This window comes from Anabrus simplex, chromosome 4 (assembly GCF_040414725.1).
Source record: "Anabrus simplex isolate iqAnaSimp1 chromosome 4, ASM4041472v1, whole genome shotgun sequence".
Lineage (NCBI taxonomy): Eukaryota > Metazoa > Arthropoda > Insecta > Orthoptera > Tettigoniidae > Anabrus > Anabrus simplex.
Window position 1 is genome coordinate 193,543,884 of NC_090268.1, and position 20,339 is coordinate 193,564,222.

Consider the following 20,339-nt stretch of genomic DNA (forward strand, 5'->3'; position numbering starts at 1 on the left):
CTATAACGAGGGTGAAGAGAAGGATTTGTCAAGAACTAACAGAAATGATCATCTCTAAGAATGGGCAAAACGAATTTCCATTTCGCAATGGGTAATTTTCAGAATCCCAAGTAACACAATTCCAGTCTGTTGAGAGTCATTTGAAGTAGTTGACGAGGAATGCTGGTGGGCGTACAGAACTTTCTAGAGGCAGTATAGCCTATTAGACATGCCAGATTAGGAAGGTACAAATCAAGACTTCGGTTTAGATTCGGTTCTGGATCAGCAGTGACTGCCCCAAGCCACTAATTCTGGTCCGGTCCAGACGGGGATCACTGACATGGAGAATATAGAGAGGCAGGTTATGGGACAAATGTGCTCTACTTGGGCAACGATATTTGTATACTTTCACGCACTGGCTAGCGCGGATAGGTTGTTCGATAACAGACACTAGATCCATAATAATAATAATAATAATAATAATAATAATAATAATAATAATAATAATAATAATAATAATAATAATAATAATAATAATAATAATAAAGTCCGTCTCTGTGGTATAGTGTAATTAGTTGCCACCTCCTGAGGACCGGCTTCGATTTCCGGCTCTACCACTAAATTTGAAAATGAGTACGAGGGCTGCAAGGAAGTCCACTCAGCCTCTGGAGGTCAACTGAGTAGAAGGGGATTCGATTCCCACCTCACCTATCGTCGAAGTGGTTTCCCACTTCTCCTCTAGGCAAATGCCGAGATGGTACCTAACTTAAGACTACGGCCACTTCCTTCCATTTACCTTGCCTATCCCTTCGAATCTTCCCATCCCCACAAGGTCCCTGGTCTGCAAAGCAGGTGACGGCAGCTTGGGCGACAACATTACGATGTTTCTATTACAGCGTATGTGCGCTGCGGAATAATAGCAAGGTCACTAACCGAATGTAGTAGAATGTAGTAGTGCAACGAAAGAAGAATAGAACTGAGCTGCAGAATAGAAAGAAAGTGTGTAGAAGAAAACAGAGGATAATACGTGTGAGTCTGTAGGGTGGGAGGGGTGGGGTTGTGGGGAGGCAGTTGGGAGGCTATCAATTAAGTAATCCGTGGTAGCCAGCCATTAAAGATTTACGTAGGTGGTTCTCTTCCCTGTTCTTTCACTACTGTTATTTCGTTTCGGTGTTTTCCAAATGCGTACGTTCCTCATCACCATATGGTTCATTCCAGCCTATGTGTTAACTGTCATTTCTTTATGGATACAGTACTTTTGCATCCATCTGTTGGCACAGGCCAGAGTAAAGTGTAGCTTTCACCAAAGTCCCAGTCAACATCCATGGCTGTGACAATATGAAAGTTGCTGGGGTATGGGTAGTGCTGAGTAATGACATTCAGAGCATGACTAGTGCATCTGAGTGTTGGAAAGGTGCTGCTCATAGGGTCAGTCATGCTGCAATAGTACTTTCTGACCCAGTGAGGAAAGCAATGGCAAACTACCTCACTCCTCATCTTGCTTGGTACGCCTCATTTTGGTGCTGCCATTGGTTTTTGGGGTTTCCTTATAACCGCAAAACCTTTGGTGGTGCTATTTTAGGATCCAACCAGCCTCTGGTTTGATGACCTAACAGACAGACAATTTCTTCTACTACATTGGTCACTGATTCGGCTGGTGACTTGCCGCTACTTCGCAACGCATACCCCGCGTAACAACAAACATCATGATTGTAGCTTAGATGGTGTCGTCAGCTTTCACTTGGAAGGCTAGCGTACAGTGAGCCATGTGGTGACGAATGAGAGTACCACTTACTATAGACCAACGGTAAAGCATTCTAAACCCTCGCTATTGGAGTAGTCTTCCTCGTGAACGGTCGAGAATTTCTTCTGAAAACGTGCACCAAAGTTCTCTGCAAAACGCAAAGAATTTCACCTTGTATTTTTTTTTTTTTTTTTTGACATGCCGAAAGGCCAAAAGTTTAATATCATGTCCACAATTACAGGCCGTGAAGGTATCAATCTAAATATTTTGACATTACTTGTTAAAGCCACGAACCTGTTTAAACACTAATTCATATTACGAAGGGCGTACTACATTCTTTTAAACTTTATTTCTTTCTACTCAGATGAAATACATTACACATCAGTTGTTACATTCACCTTCTCAACATAATCTCCTTGTACCTGTATGCACTTTTGCCATCGATGTGTCAGTCTCTCCAGACCTTCCTGAAGCCATTCTTTCGGAGTGCTGCGTACGCATGCCTTGACAGCTCTGTCAGGTTCTGCAAAATCCGAAAAACGGCGACTACGCAGGGGTTTCTTCATGTTCCCTAACAGGTAATAATTACTTGGTGCCAAGTCGGGAGAGTATGGTGGGTGTGACTTCCATTGCATCGATTGTTGTTTCGTTTGCGGCTCATATTAATGGAGCCATGTCTCACCACCAGTCACAAGCCTAGCCATGAAGTCGGCTGGATCTTGGTCATGGCGTTGCAAACGTTCTCTGCACATGCCCACACGCCTTTGCTTTTCGTCTGCAGACTAGAGTCTTAGGCACCCACGGTGAAAGAAACCTTCCCCAAATGTAAGTGGCCGTGCACGGTCCGTTGCAGGGTGTTTCGGCTAATTCCTGTGGCTGCCTCCATTTCCGTAAATGTGACACTTGTGTTGACACTTTCACAATTCCTTCCAGAACTGGTTCCCTTGCCCACCGATGTGCGCCCTGTTTTCCAACCTTCCACCCAGTTGTAAACTGTTTTCCTTGATGGCGCATGTTCTCCACAGACTGCCACCAAGCGCCGATGAATTTCTTCAGTGGTTGCACCTTCTTTCCATAGGAACGAAGTCGTATAGAGCTGTCCATGACGGTTGCTTTCCATGTTGTCTGCTGACAGTGCTGTTATGAAATGGTTATGATGAGTGCATTCGTTGGTCCCTGTTCGTGTGCTGCTACCAAACGGTGGAACAAGGCACTAAGTTACACGTCACCACCTTCAACAACAGGTCAATTTTACTGGTAAAATGTATGAAAATTGACTTTTTTCTTAAAATTCATTGTGATTTGTACGAGAAGTGAATTCCACGGTTCAGCTATTAAATAATATATTCAAAGGAAGAAAAGTGCAACTGAAACTACCAAACGCTATTCATAACTCAAAGAAAATGTTTTTACGTCGTCTGAATGCAAGTAGAAGTAAACCCATCTCATTGACTTGTGTTTGTCTACTGCATAGCCTATGTGTCGTGGCCCTGCTGTATCTGTTTTGAAAGCGAAAGAATGACCTCCGTGCATTGTTTAGCAGCTGCAGGGTCACTGTCTTCATCAACCCAGCTCTCATTAACGCTTTTACGGTGTCTTATCAGTTGTCCACGATCAAATAACATAGCACGTTACAACCACGCACGGCCCTCGGGAGTTGGGTGTGTCGAGATAAGACAGATGAACTGCCTTCGATCCCCGCATGTCCACTCAGCAAGTAGGCTCAACTCAAAACACTGACATTTGGTCTTCCAGATGTTTATGAGAAATCACTCTGTAAATTTCTAAACGAGAAGGACCAATACGTGCTCAGAGAAACGAAATGGTTTACATCATAACGTGAACCGTCCAGTATTGATGCTTTTGAGAGTGAAATAGTTACTCCCTTTGCCTTTCAGTCAACTGCTAACATTACAGCTTCCTCACCCCCAAAATTGTTATTCAGTTCTCAATATCTGTGTATCACTGCAAGATGCATTCGTGGAGGTATACAATTGCTAAACTATTAAATAAAGAGAGTATTACACCGGGAATAATAGCATATTTTTTGTATTTGAAAAAGTATGTGGAAAAAGGATATTTAAAAAATCAAAACAAATACAAATGAGAATAATGAAGAATACGGATAAGATGGATACGAGGCCTGCGTGTCCTAGAATAATGAATATAATTACTTTCTTTCTTTCTTTTTTAATCTGTTTAAGCTCCAGGTTCCTCTCTGGGACTCAGCGAGAGATCCCACCTCTACCACATCAAGGGCAGTGTCGTGGAGCGTGAGACTTTGGGTTGGGGATACACCTGGGAAGGTGGACCGGTACCTCTCCCAGGAGGCCTCACCTGCTATGTTGAACAGCGGCTTTGTGGGGGGGATGGCAAGATTGGAAGGGATAGACAAAGAAGAGGGAAGGAAGGGGCAGTGAACTTAAGTTAGGTACCATTTCAGCATTTGCCTGGAGGAGAAGTGGGGAAACCAGGGAATACGACTTTGAGGATGCTGAGATGAGAATCCAACCCCCCCGCCCCCTCTACTCAGTTGACTTCCCGAGGCTGAGGGGATCTCGTTCTAGCCCTCGTAACACATTTCAAATTTCGTGGCAGAGCCGGGAATCAAACCTGGGCCTCCGGGGGTGGCAGCTTATCACACTAACCACTACACCACAGGAATATAATGACTAGTAGGTTAAATATAACGTCAAATGTAGTATTATATAAATTGTGGTATGGTAGTGTCATTATGTTCTATTCATAATTTAGCCGTTAAAGTAAGGCATGTTGTTAACGGTAGGATACTCCAAAAGACTTGTGACACAAGCATTCCGTAAGCGAAGGAAAGGGAAGATACATATTGTCCTAGACAGTATGGCATTGTTAACGCCTAGGACCAAACAAATTATACTCGGTGTAGTGACAGTCAAATAATTATAAGGAAATTGTAACGCACGTATCAAACTTTAATGAATTGCAATAAAAGAGTGCTCTCGCCCTAGATTCAGGCGATCAGGAACCTTTTTTTTTTTTTTTTTTTTGCTATTTGCTTTACGTCGCACCGACACAGATATGTCTTATGGCGACGATGGGATAGATGGGATAGGAAAGGCCTAGGAATTGGAAGGAAGCGGCCGTGGCCTTCATTAAGGTACAGACCCGGCATTTGCTTGGTGTGAAAATGGGAAACCACGGAAAACCATCTTCAGGGCTGCCAACAATGGGGCTCGAACCCACTATCTCCCGACTACTGGATACTGGCCGCTATCGAGCTCGGTGATCAGGAACTAGGCGATGGGAGTGCTCTATCCTACTCCAGATGCATTAGTGGAGGTAGTGGATCTTGAGCGCTGTCTGTCGTAATTGAAGGCGTTTTTCATTTGTCACTAATAATGTAAACGTCGGCGATCGAAGGATGCGAGAAGGTAGCATCCATGCTCTTAGTGAAGGTTCAACCTCAAATCTTTCGTGGTGAGGAAATGGGAACCACTCATAAACCACCTGAAGGACTGATGTGGTGGGGTTCAAACCCACCATCTCTCTGCCACTTCGATCGGCCGGCTTGTTTCTCGTAGCTTGTTCTGCCCTTTCTTGATCTGCTTCCTCCTCTTCACTACCTGCATGGATGTACTCAACTCCTGAAGCATCCCAGGAAAATGTATCTTCTACCGCATGATCAGCTTTAACAAAATTTATTTCACCATCATCCTCTGAAACTTCGAAATCACCGGTGATATTAGGCTCAGATTTATACAGGGTATGGGGTGGATTGCAGAGTCCAAAACAACACAAAACATCCCTATGAACATATGCCCTAAGGTACATCGTTCTATTTATTAGCTAGAGGTTGTGGTGGTGGTGGTGGTGGTGGTGGTGGTGGTCCTCCTGTGAGTGGGAGCAGTAGAATAACTCCCACGGTATCCCCTGCCTGTCGTAAGAGGCAACTAAAAGGGGCCCCAGAATCTCTTAACTTCGGAGTGTGGGTTGCCGAACACAGGGCCTAGAGCTCTGTCCTCGCATTGCTTCCACTTGTGTCTGACTCCTACTTTCATCTATCCTGTCCGACCTCCCCTGGTCAACTCTTGTTCTTTTCCGACCCCGACCCTATTAGAGCATTCGAGAACTTGGGAGTCTTTCATTTTCGCGCCCTTCGTGGCCCTTGTGTTTCCTTGGCCGATACAATCATTTTTTGAAATGTCAGACCACTTCCATGTTTCCCACGTGATGGTGGTGGTGGTGGTTATTATTGTTTTAATAGGAAGTACAACTGGACAACCATCCTCTAATAACAATATTACAGGCAAAAGTGGAAGATACTTCGACAAATGAAGTTATCGACAAAATGATGCTACTGCCACGAAGGGTGCGAAAATAAAAGACTCCCTAGATATCGAAAACTGAAACCGTCAGTCGGTACACCAAAGGCTTTGGAGACGTTCAGTGTCAAAGAGTTTGTTTTGTTTGTAGATACACCGGTGGTTATCTTGGTAAACCGATCACATGCATGCACGTGTTTACAAGCGAAGACGAGACGAGACAATAGTTGTCGCAGACAATGACTTGGAAGTGTCTTTTAATTTACATGTAGACAGTACTAAGTGTTAATTTACTTGCGGGAGGTCTTATCGTCATCGTGTACTATTATTAGCTAATTCACATTTAATAATGGCATTTCGTAAGGTTACTGACAGCCTCGTACAAGGCCACATACATTCTCATATTATATTGCCCACGACCCGCCATAAGTGGTTTCTACGGGGAAGTGAGTACACCACTGAGCGTTTTGACCACACAGTATGGGTCCTGTAGCTGTAACCTTGAATTCGGTAGATGTTGAGTTCGAAACCCTAAGTTAGCCCTGATGATGGTATTCCGTGATTTCCCATTTTCATACCGTGCAAATGGTGAAGATGTATCTCAGTTCAGGCCACGAACGCTATCCTGAAATTCTTAATTTTTTCTCATCCCACCTGAAAAGTTGATGTGTGTTGGTGTGACGTTAAAACAACTAGCGCAAACAAGAGAAAAAGAACTCATTAGAAGCAATATTGGTGTACACAATCCGAGGCTCAAGGCTTAGCTCAGAGAGTTCCTGGTTCGATTTCCGTCAGGGTCAGATGTTTTAGATGTGAATGATTTATTTATCCAGCTCGGGGACAAGGTATTTGTGATAATAAACCCTCTGCATTTACAAACCCACCACGCGGCCAAAAAACACAGAAGCACCTTATAGTCCACACCAGGGCCTCTCAGGGTGCATGCACTGTGCACGGTGCAAAACACGACTTCACTTGGTTGACGCGAGTGCAGACCCCCACTCCTCGATTTGGAGCAATAGCTCTGTCTCTCTCTCTCTTTCCACACGCCTGTCTTGCTCGCTCCCCCTGTCTCCCTCTTCCTCACTTGCTCCTTAGCGCTCCAAATCCGAGCCGAATTGAGCCTAGTTGAGCCGAGCTTAGCCGAGTAGCCTAGAGACGAAGCGTTGGTCCGAGCCGAGCTGAGTGGAACCGATGCACTGTGCACAGGAACTTTGCGCCGCTGTTTGCACGCGAGAGATTTTGGGCGTTTGAGAGGCCCTGTTCTACAATGATGATGAAATCGAGGAAGTTGCTGCGTAGTTTGCGTCACATAGCAATCGGCTTACATTCGGCAGATAGTGGGTTCGAACCCCACTGTCGGCAGTCCTAAAGATGGTTTCCCGTGATTTCGACTTTCACACCAGGCAAATGCTGGAGCCGTGCCTTAATTAAGACCATGCTACTTTCCTACCTATTCCTAGATCTTTTCTCGTCGATCGTCGCCGGAAGACCCATATGTGTCGGTGCGACGTAAACAAGATTGTTAAGAAATAAGTAAGTGATGAGGATTTGAATTAGAAATTGTTGGGTTTGGGTCAAATGACACTGTGTTAGGCCTCGTAAATGATATATTACGAGGATCATTCCCGTGAGATGAAATGAGACCCCCGGTAGACTTTCCAACGCCCCTCATCAGCAAACGATACAGAAACCTGGTGTCTGAAACCTGCCGTCTCATCATGTTCAGCCATTTGTTTACATCCTGCAGTCTGAAGAAGACCTATACCTGCAACAAGACAATGCTCCGACTCATCGCCCCCGAATTGTGAACGATTTTCGGACATGAGGATACTTCCCTGGCTCACAAGGTCACCTGACCTCAATCCTTTTAGGACAGATCTGGGATGCTATCGGGAAGGATATTAGGTTTCTCCGCCGACCAATCTGTGTGCTCTATGGGGGGCTGTGCAGTGTTGAGGGTCAAACGCATCAAGGGGAAATGAGTTGCTACACGTTATCAGCCAGATACCTCTAATTCAATTGATTATAATTATCGGTGTAATAGAACGCATTGCTTGGCGTCAAGGTTATCCAACCATAAAACTGGCCAAATTCACATCTGCGACATCAAACCGGAGACCTCATTAAGATGTGGGAGAATGCGGGGGAAAGTGACAAGGAGTGGTGGTGGCGGTTATTATTGCGGTAAGGGAAATACCAACCAACCAACCAACCAACCAACCAACCAACCAACCAACCAACCAACCAACCAACCAACCAACCAACCAACCAACCAACCAACCAACCAACCAACCAACCAACCAACCAACCAACCAACCAACCAACCAACCAACCAACCAACCGACCGAACCGACCGACCGACCGACCGACCGACCGACCGACCGACCGACCAATTGACACTGATCTGCATTTAGGGCAGTCGCCCTGTTGGCAGATCCTCTATCTGTAGTTTATCTAGTCTTTTATTAAATAATTTCAATGAATTTGAAAATTTAACAAACATATTCCTTGGTAAATTATTCAAATCCATAATTCCTCTTCCCATAAACGATTATTTGCCCCAATTTGTCCAATTGAATTACAGCTTTATCTTCACAATGTGATCTTTACTACACCTCCTCCACTCAAGCTTATTCGTCTACTAATGACATTACACACCATATCTCCACTGACAGCTTGCAACATACCGCTTAGTCGAGCAGCTCGTCTCCTTACTCCAAAGTCTTCCCAGCCCAAAGTTCGCAACATTTTCGTAACACCAACAGAACAAATCATGCTGCTTTCTTTTGGCTCTTTTCCAGTTCAAGTATCAAGTAATCCTGGTGTGAGTCCCATACGCTGAAACCATACCTTAACTGAGGTTTACCAGAGTCTTATACGCTCTCTCCTCTACATCTGAACTACATCCTCTCAATACCCTCACGACCATGTGAAGAGATCTTTAACTTTTCTTAACAGCCTCTTTAATACAGTATGATTATCCCAACGCAGATCAGTTCTAGAACAACTAGAAAACAATCCACTCTTAACACTAATCGGAGACGACAAGAGAGAAATTCGATTGAAAGGGCAGAAAGGTCCTGAGAATGATGTAATGCCGTCGGAGTCGGTAAATTAGAAGAGTTAACCAAGGGAAGTTATATTGGAAAGAATGAGAAGCTGGGGTCAAATAACTGTCAGCATTGTTCAAACTCAACTAGGACACTGAGTTCATCAACCGACGATCCCAAGTTGAAATTAGGTGAGGAGAAAAGAATGTGTTCCGCCACGCTCGGCAAAGAAATTCTTTCAGGGCTGCGTGACTCAGACAATAGAACGCTGTATTTCTGAGTCACGTATGTAGATTTGACCCTGTTTTATACCCAGATGTCCTTCCTGTCGCCATCCCACTTTGGAAGCGTATATTTGCAATTGTGAGTTTCTTCGGTAGTTGGTAGTGTGGTGTGTGTATATGTATGAATGTATGTACAAGCTGTCCGAGAAGTTCTCCTACCCGCAGGTCAAAACACTATATTGTAGATTGGTGTACTTACATACATACAGGGTGGTCGAAGAAAACGCGAATCGGGTATATAAGCGTTAGAGTGTTGGTAATGTTGATATATAATTTTAAAAAATATTTTTATCATATGCTGAAGTTAGCCAAGCAGATAATTTCACGGAGAATTCTAATGGGCTTTGCGGTGTTACTAAGTCTGTAAGTGGCTTAGGACCGGCATGCGAGAACCAGTCAAAGAATTAAATTTTGCCTTGGGATATGTTTAAATACGGACCTCCGAGCTGACAGAATCGCGCCAAAGCGAGTACGCTGCGGTAATACTGGCTGAAACAACGGTGTGTTTGTGTTTGATGCTGATTTCTCTGTATGGATTACCGCGGTTTTCTAAAGTATTATCACCATGATCAAGACTCAAACGCTTATATACCCAGTTCACGTTTTTTTTCGAACACCATGTATGTAAGTACGCCAATCTACAATGTATTGTTTTGACCTAGCGGTACGGGGACTTCTTGGACATCCTGTATATTGGGACAAATACAGCACTTATTCTCCAAGAGAGAGAGGAATTAGCCAAACGTGGGTAAAATTTCCGACGGTCTCGGGTATCGAACACAGTGCATCGACACTAATAGTTCAGTTAAGGAGTTCGACTCTTGGCTACGGTACGAATTAAGAGAGGGTGATTAATTCATTGTGTTAACCTTAACCAGTACCACTATATATCAATAATGAGAGTTTTGTCTGTATATTGTTCAGAATCAAGAAAAAAAATGTATTTCTATATCGGTCGTGTCCAAAGTAACAAGGAAGTGCATTTTTTATTTTCCATCATCTCTGTCTGTCTATCTGTCTGTCTGTCTGTCTGTCTGTCTGTCTGTCTGTCTGTCTGTCTGTCTGTCTGTCTGTACGCGCATCACGAAAAGATGGCTGAAGGGAATTTAATGAATATCGGTATGTAAAGTCGGGAAATGAAGCACTATGATGTAGGCAGGGATGGCAAACCCATGGCATGCGTGCCACGAGATGGCACGCGGACACGACTACTGTGGCACGTTAGACAATATACTAGCATGTTTTGTTTTGAACATGTAATAAATAGGACGGAAATGTTGTATACAGGAAGCACGATATACAAAACACAACAAAAAGATTATTGGATTGCAGTCTTTCATACAATATACACAAAATGAAGGGAATTTATACTTGCTTCTTATAATGTTGAACACTCTAGATAATAACAAAGTTGACCGTTGGTTGAAGAAATATATATACATATGTATAATAAGATCCTAAATGTACAATGTGATCTATCTTGACGGGATAGGGTGCCACAAATGACAGCAGATGGCTATCTGAAGTTTGAGAAGTTTGGATGGAACTTGGTGCAAAGTTCTTGCTAGCAGAATGCTAGGCGGAGGTAGGCAAGTTACAAGGGAGGCGAATATCTCTAGGCGTAGTTGTCCTGAGGTGAAACCCCCCGATCAGAATTCAGTCCACATTTTCAAGAGAGATTCCTCCGTGTCTGACATACGGTGTAGCCTGATCGCTGCCTGGAGCGATGGAAACGTCGCTCCAATATATACTCGTTGGCTGACGTCACACCACATACGTCAGTGCTCTGCTGGCCACACACTAGTAGCGTCGAGTAGGTTCTATGCGCTAGCGGGCTGCGGAGCTCCCAGGCGGAGGACACTACAACAGGAAATCTAGCAACAAAGCATATTTTAATATTACACTTCATTAAAGAAGTATGTCTCAATTAATTAGTATATGGCCATACGTTTTTTACAAATTATATTAGGTTAAAGCAAAAAGTACCATATTCTTAAAACGTACCTGTTTTTAATATTGTGATATTTCAGTGATGTTTGCAAAATAAAATCATGAAAAGTTTACTCGAATGGGTTTATATGTAATGCAATCTAATACCTAAATGAAGTGAAATGAGGGGCTTATGATGATTTTAAACAAGAATTAATTGACACGCTATTCGGTAAAGGTTTGCCATCCCTGGTCTAGGCTATAAATGATTTTATTCACGCTGAGTGAAATGGTAGTTTAGGGGAAGGCCTAAAATTCAGTTCTCAAAAATCTATGTCGTTAGTGCTCTTATCGATAAATACTACGTAATTAAACTTATATAGAACTAAATTTCTGATCATTTATGCGTTATACATTGTTACCGTATCGTACTGATAACAGAGATATTTGTGAATTTCGATTTTTGTTGTTAAGTTCATATCAATGCCAAGGCAAGAGAAAATGGGTAAAGAGAACTTAATGAAAATCAGTATGTTAAGTCGAGGAACAAAACATTACAGTCTAGGTTATCAAAAACTTTATTCACGCTAGATGAAATAGTAGCTTAGGGGAAGGTAATTCAAATTTAATTTTTAAGTGAAAATGAAAACATAGAACCTGTTTTCCAGTCATTGACCGGGTCAGGGATGTAATGAATGAAGCAGATATAGGCTGTTAGTACGATGGGATCGCCACTCCCAAAGTGATTTGTTAATGAATGATAGATGCAATGAAATGAGAATGGAGAGTGTTGCTGGAATGAAAGGTGACAGGGAAAACCGGAGCACCCGGAGAAAAACCTGTCCCGCCTCCGCTTTGTCCAGCACAAATCTCACATGGATTGACCGGGATTTGAACCACGGTATCCAGCGGTGAGAGGCCGACGCGCTGCCGTCTGAGCCACGGAGGCTTAATTTTTAAGTACCTGTGTTATTATGAAATTGAATAAAATATCATTTACAACGTGTATGTAACTTCATGTATAATTCTGTATACAATGAATAATTCCGTAGCGAAGCGCGTGTACACCAACTAGTTGATAACTGTAGCATTTGTCACGACGATGAGACCTCACACGAGCAAATTATCACTCACTGCTGCCAACATAAAAACTAAAATACACAGTTCCGACAATTGTCTCCAAGAGCCATTGTCTTCACTTCACTGGTAATCATGTAGTACTCGCGATCGTTTTCTGAGATAATCAGTGGCATAGGGACAAAGCAGCAGCCTCTGGCGAAGATCACAGGAGGAGACCTCTTTCACTATCTCCACATCAGCGGTGTGACGGTGCAATTGTGGTAGTGTTGCGTAACTACATTCATTATCCGCAGAGAATGTATGGTCCCACCGGCTCTTTCATCACACCGAGAATTCCATACGTATCTCTGTAATTGGACACACATTATATAGAACGACTTGGCTTGGACTGGACTGAACTCATTCGGACACAGCCAGTCGCTGGCGACATTAATGTAAATGTCGGTAGACCTGATCAGATAAATTATTATTATTATTATTATTATTATTATTATTATTATTATTATTATTAATTATAATAATAATAATAATAATAATAATAATAATAATAATAATAATAATAATAATAATAATAATAATAACTGTTACGGGGTTACCAGTCGAGCAGAAAGAGGTTAAAGAAGGTGCGGGCTTGAATGGGTCTAACTACGATATCAAGAATTGATTTAAAACTTTAACAATGGTCATATTTGTTTTTAGAACTTCAAACTTAACAGTTTTTCACAACAATGAAACATTAGGTACAATGACAGTCTTGAAGCAAGACAAGGAGAATCCAAAATTTACTGATTTTTACAAATTCTGGCCTTCAAGCCCCTAGTTTTACAATTTTACAAAAGGAAGGGGTATTATTTAGTGAGGGGCATAAATCCCCTAATTCAAGAGCACTTGCTCCCTAAATCACACTATCTAGTCTCCCGGAGGCACACTTTACAGTTACAAAACTTGAAAAAGAGCTAACAGGCTCTCAGGTTTCCAAGCCTACTCAAGTCCACTTACAATTTCTGGCCTCTCAAGGCACATTTTACAATTTGAAAATGATTTATACAGGCGTATTTAAACCCCAACCTACGGGGCCTTTATGAAAACAGAACAGGTTAAATAACTGGCCCAAACACAAAAGAAATGTAGGCGTACACTGCGCTCCAAGATAATGAAAACTTAAGAACCTAAAGGGCTCTAGGCCGATGAAACAGGCGCTATACCCAAACTATTGAGGTGACTCGTACAGAAATTACTTTACCACATTACAAAACGTAGTCATCTCAAACCAAGATGAAGGGGAGCTCGAGAAGGTAACTCACTCTCTATCCCCGATTTACCAATAAAGGGTTTACGAAGTTTTTACATTAGCCGAAAGATGATTTACATTTTAGAAAAGTAGGTTACATAATTAAAGATTCGGACCTTTCCCTCTGATTAAACTGCGGAGGTAGCAAGGATGAATAAAATTATGTGGCCATTACCTTGCAGATGTTCTGGCTGCCGACGAAAGAGGCCACCCGCCTCCTGCTTAACACACACACTCAGATAGACGACGATCAATTGGCCAAGAAACGTGAAAAGCCGCAGTTTATAAACCCTCAGGGAAGATTCGAGATCATTCAAGACTGAACCAGCCGCACCCTCTCAATGTTATTGGTTGAGTTCAAAATTAACACTCAGAATCGAACAAGAAGCCTGTGATAGGTTGAAAATTAATTACAGAAATTAGTGATTGGCTAGATTCAAAACTGGCATCTGAAGTACACTGACTGGTACGTTTTCCAAAGTGAACTTCAGATCTGAGATTTCTGAAGCTTTACAAATCCAAACAGTAGTTCGGCAAGGAGATGGACTATCACCATTACTTTTCAACTGTGCTCTCAATAGGGTCATCCAGGTATGGAGATATGTTCTCCAATCTAAAATTCCTAATGGAGTTCAAATAGGCCGAACTCGTAATGCTATCCATATTGACTGCCTTGGTTTTTCAGATGACCACGCTCTCCTTACTTCCTGTCCTGAACTAGCTACCCAACAAATCAATTACCTGCATTACCCCCTTCATTTCTAACATCATACACGCTCCTTCATATCTTCTGACTACCCACGGTAGAGTCTTGAAAGTGGAAAGATTGAAGTACCTTGGCGAATGGGTTGAATCCAACAAATCTGAGAAGTTCACCGTCTTAACGCGTGTCAACAAGTTTCAAACAGCTTTCCGACTCACTCAAAACATATATAACAAAAAGTCCATCTCTGTACATTATTATTATTGTTATTATTATTATTATTATTATTATTATTATTATTATTATTATTATTATTATTATTATTATTATTATTAAAATAATTGACTGCTAAGCTTTCGCGGATGATGTAGCTATAATAACAAGCAACAAGCAATAATGACAGAAAATATTGAAACTGCAACAGGAATAATGAATGTGCTGAAGGAGGTGGCAGAACAAACAGAATTAATTTAATTTAATAGAGAAATGTACACTCAAGTTTGAGCATTAAATAAATTTCACATTTCAGTCTTTGCTATAGTCTGTAATTGTCCTCGTTCTTTTCGTGCACGTTATAATGTGGTATCTCCTACACTTCTGCCCACACAAAGTGCACTTGCAATCTTCGTCTGGCTCATGGAACTTCTGGTTTACGCATATCTTGTGGTGAAACCCATGTATGGAGAGAAGAAACAGAATTGCAGATATCCTTTGAAAATACAGAAGTAATACTGAAGTAATGTCAAACAACAAAGACAACCGCCGGGCTGAATGGTTCAAACGGTTGATGCGCTGCCCTTCTGAACCCAAATTGACAGGTTCGATCCTGGCTCAGTCCTCTGGTATTTGAAGGTGCTCAATTACATCAGTCTCATATCGGTAGATTTACTGGCACGTAAAAGAACTCCTACGGGTCTAAATTTCGGCACCTCGGCGTCTCCGAAAACTGTAAAAATAGTTAGTGGGACCTAAAGCCAATAGCAATATAATAAAGGACAACTTAACACCAAATGTGGAACAGTAAACAGCGTGTATAATTAGTGTAAATACCTTGGTGAGTAGATCCAATCAAACAGACTAGATACAGAGTTCTTAGTGGCCAGAGCAAGGAAAATGGAGGTAGCTTTCAAACCGCACGTAACATATATAACAAAAGGTGTTTTTCTATAAATACCAAAATTCACCATTATAACACTGTTGTCAAACCGGTATCCCTTTATGCGTCAGAATACCTTATCCTCTCTCTCAGAAATGTGCACTCGCTAAGTTAGAGCAAAAAGAGTCTTGCTCAAAAAACACAAACAGTATATATATAAGAAAATCCATACAAGAAATCCACTTTAAGATAGAGAAGATCACGGATGCAATGCGCAAACGCAGGTCTCGCTTGTACGGTCACCTACGACGGATTGACGACACTCGATAGCGAAACGCATTTTTAATAATTTCGACTCAAAACCAAACTCGAAAATTCTCTGGTACGTTTGTGTCAAGAAAGACCTCAAAGAAATGGGTCTACAACCAGATGACGCGCACAAAAGAGACGTTTTCAGAACAAGCATTGTGACTTTTGGGACAATTGATGCAAAGTGGTCTGATGAACGCTGTCCTGCACACAGCGAGTTAATGAAAAACTAGTGGATCAATCGAAAACTGTGTAAACGCCAGAATGTACAGTATAATGAAACTTATCGTGATCGCTAGTTGGCCGATTAACGATATATAAATAAATAAATAAATAAATAAATAAATAAATAAATAAATAAATAAATAAATAAATAAATAAATAAATAATTTCCCTATAAGGCCAAATTCAAGCATTACAGTACTGTATTAAAACATTAATGATCATACGCAGCGGAGACAGTAGCCAGCAAGGGACTCTCAAACGTGGAAACGAAAGAAAAAAGAAAAAATCCTTCGGAACCTTCTTGGATGCGAGAAACCAACTGATGAATTTACTTTAAACTTGAAGACCAAACAAAGAACTCTACCAATGATTTGAATATATCACTGCCACAAGGAAGAAAATGAGATTGGATTTATATGGACATATTGCGAGGATGGAGTCAGGAAGGCTTCCGCAAAAGGATTCTCACTTTACAGGAGAACAGGAAAGTTCTCATTTATTAAATAAGTCAATCGGGATCTATAAATGTGTGGGAACAGGAGAGAAGACGTACGAAACAGAGGAATCTGCAGAAGAAAGGTTGATGAGCTGAAGGATCTGTCTGACGAGAAAACGGCAAAGAACAGAATATTCTCGGCTGAGGAACGAGCGCGGGTGAGACACCGGATGAAGAAGTACTGCCGAAAGAGGAAAGAGGGGGCTTGAGAAAGTGATGGAAGGTGTGAAATCACAACCCATAAGTGGCTGAAAAGGAACACAATAGCTAAATAGTAATAATAATAATAATAATGATGATGATAATAATAATAATAACAATAATAAGGGCTAGGAGTGTTAAGGAGGCGACCGTGGCCTTGATTACGGCTCACCTGCAGCATTTGCCTGGTATGAAATTGGGAAACCACGGAAAACCATCTTCAGAGCTACCGACAGTGGGGTCCTTTTTTATTTGCTAGTGGCTTTACGTTACACCGACACCGATAGTCTTATGGCGACGATGGTATAGGAAAGGCCTAGGAATGGGAAGGATGTGGCCGTGGCCGTGGCCTTAATTAAGGTGTGAACATGGGAAACCTCGGAAAACCATCTTCAGGCTGCCGACAGTGCGATTCGAATCCACTATTTTCCGGATACAAGCTCACACCTGCGCGCTCTTAACAGCACGGGCCAGTGGGGTTCGAACCCAATATCTCCCGAATGCAAGCTGACAGCAACGTGACCTAAGCCACGCAGTCATTCGCTCCATAGAAACTGTACCGGGCGGTACACCTCCACGCCGCTAATTCAAAAGGTGCGCCAGTTGAAACTCCTCTGCTGGAGGAAACCTGAACTTTATTGACGGTATTACTTTTCTACTTTCTCAGAAGATGTCACTACCTGTAAATTTCGGAGTTTTAGAACTGTGTCATTTTTGATGTGTTTTTGTTTTGCTTGAAGTAAGAAGTGTGAACTTTCTCTTCTAGAGGACACTACTGAAGAACTACAATAGTGCACCCTAGTGCGAAGAAAAAGAACTGTTCTTTGGATAAATTTTTATTTCAAAAGTTTGTTTCTTGTTAAATTTCCTTCTGTTATGGTTTAAGTTGGCTGTATACCCCTCTCTTTCTCCTTGTTTTGTATTCAACCAATCCCGAATTTCTTAACTTAATTTTCCACCAATAATGTGTTTCTTCTTCATCTTGTGTAGGGGTTTCTCTTTATTCTCCAATAAAGTGATTGTGGGCGGGTGTTCTCATTCCCCTAACGCCTAGAACCTTCCGCGAGAGTATATGAACTGCTGATTTTAGGGTCTCTGCGCCACTTCTGTTCCATCTTTCAGTGTGTAAAGTACATAGCAGGGGGCGGGAAGCGCCTCTTTCTTCGGCAGCGGTCAACAACAAGGTAATGGCCAATTAATAACTTCTTTCTTTGCTAGCTCAGCAGTTTAACTCTCGGGGCGGGTCTGAAGTTTTTCCGTTATGTAACCTTCCTTAAAAATGTAAAGAATCTGGTATCTATTTTACCTTTTAAACTACGTATTGGGATAGAGAGTGCTTAACCCTCTCGATCTCCCACTCATATTGTTTTGAGGTGAACTTTTTTCTCAACCTATTCTTCCTTAACATTATGTAAATTTGTTTCTTTTCTAAAGTCACCTCCGTAGTATGGGATTAGCCCTTGCATCAGTGGCCTAAGAGCCAAATTAGGTTTTAAAAACAAAGTGTATTAGGAGTGCCGATCGCCTCCTCTCAAATTGTTATTTTAGAGGTCATTTAATTAACATTCTTTTCATTTAATAGACCTCAGTAGGTTGGGTATTTTACCCCTGTGTCTATGTCCAGTGAGGACAACTCGAAGGTGGAGTTTGGTGTGGCCTTTGAGAGGCTTAAAGTTGAGAGCGAGTGGCTCTTTTTGAAAATTGAGTGTTGTATGCCTCGTGGAGGCTTTTCAGTGTAATTTGGAGCAAGGGCTCCTAGGCATGAATGGGGTTTTGTGCCCCTCTGTTGAAACTTGTGTTTGGGGTAAAACTGAGCTGATTGCCCAAGCATTGTGAAGTCAGGGCGCGAAGCCCAAATCCTGTAAATATTGTAACTACCCTTTTGACTTGCTACTTTGTACCGGCCATGCTTGTTATTTCCTTATTTTGAAAAGAAAATATAACCTTGTTAAATTTTAAATTAATTTTACTTTCGTAGCTTGAGACCCGTTCACACCCGCACCTTCTTTCACCTCTACCTACCACGGAAAGCTCCGTAACAGAAACAATTATTAATCTGTTAACGTGTTTGTGGTGTAGAGTATATTTAAAACTGTACCGGGTGTACAAATTTTCCGGCCAGTCACTCTGCGCGCCATCTAAAAGGCGATCTATGTAAACAAAGCTTGCACTGGTGTATGATAAGATACTTTGGTTTTCTACTGTTAGATGTCTCTATCATCGGTTTAAGTGCTCCCTTTAGCGGGATCAACTATTAATTTTTAAAGCAACATTTATTTTTGCCGTTGGAAAACCTTAAGATTTTGAGGATTGTTTTGTTCATGTACAAAATTGTCAACACTTCTGCTGGTTCCGTCTTCAATAGCAATCAACCTATCAGAAACTTGTAAATATTTTCTCTAGCCAATTACATTTGTGGGTGAGTACAGGTATACAGGCTATCAGTAAAGAATTCTGGAAGCTTCCCCTCAAAAATACTATAAAATGGGCGCTTTAGGGCCGTATTGTCTGAATTGCTCCAGTTATTGTGAGTGCGGCGTATCCATAAGGATACAGGGGCGAAGGAGGCGTTCGGAAGACCCAGCAACTCAAGATAATGGCAGAATTTTCATAAACATGTGATAACTCCTGCGGATAGCTTGAGGGGAAGGTTTCAACCTCTTTCATTTATGCAAAGTTCTAAATTTGGTGGTTTAAATGTAGAATATTCGCAAGTCTGAGGACTCTATTCTTTTTCCTACTGGAAAATATGTAATGTAAGTGAACAAAGAGTAGCAAAGAGAGATTACACTCTGTAGGTTCCCATCCAACTTGGCATGGGGTGACTACAGTTTTCAAAACCTCCAAATACCTTTAATCACTTCTGGATTTAATACCTCTTTCTTAGTCACCCCGCTGTAGAATAAGTTTAGCCACTGTATCATTGGGCCATAAGCCCACTTAGGGTTTTATCTAGTTCTATGATGAGGGCAAGTGTTTCACCTCCTACCCTTTTGTTTATGGCCAGTCATATTCAACCGTTTCTTTTTACACTACGGCCACTTAGGAGCGGCAATTGTGCCCCTGTACATTTATTGTTGTGTGTAGAATTGTTTCTGGTGTGATCGCCAAATATTTGGATCATAAAATATCGGGGTCGATTTTCATGGTAGGCAATGCGAAAAAAGAAACGTTGCAGAGTTTGGGCTGGGAAGACTTGGAAGAAAGGAGACTAGCTGCTCGACTAAGCGGTATGTTCCGAGCTGTTAGTGGAGAGATGGCGTGGTATGACATTAGCAGATAAATAAGTTGGAGTGGTGTTTTTAAATGTAGGAAAGATCACAATATGAATATAAAGTTGGAATTCAAGAGGACTAATCGGGGAAAATATTCGTTTATAGGAAGAGCAGTTAGCGATCAGAATAATTTATCAAGGGAGGTGTTCAATAAATTTCCAAATTCATTGCAATTATTTAAGAAAACACTAGTTAAACAACAGATATGGTATCTGTCATTTGGACGACTAATCTAAATGCGGATCAGTGTTGATTGATTGATTCTATTCTTCTTACCACCAAGCGTATGTAAGACCTGTGAGACCTCTGTGCACGCAGCTGAGTTTGCTGGATATGTTTAAATAAAAATATTTTTGAGTGCACGTACATAAAA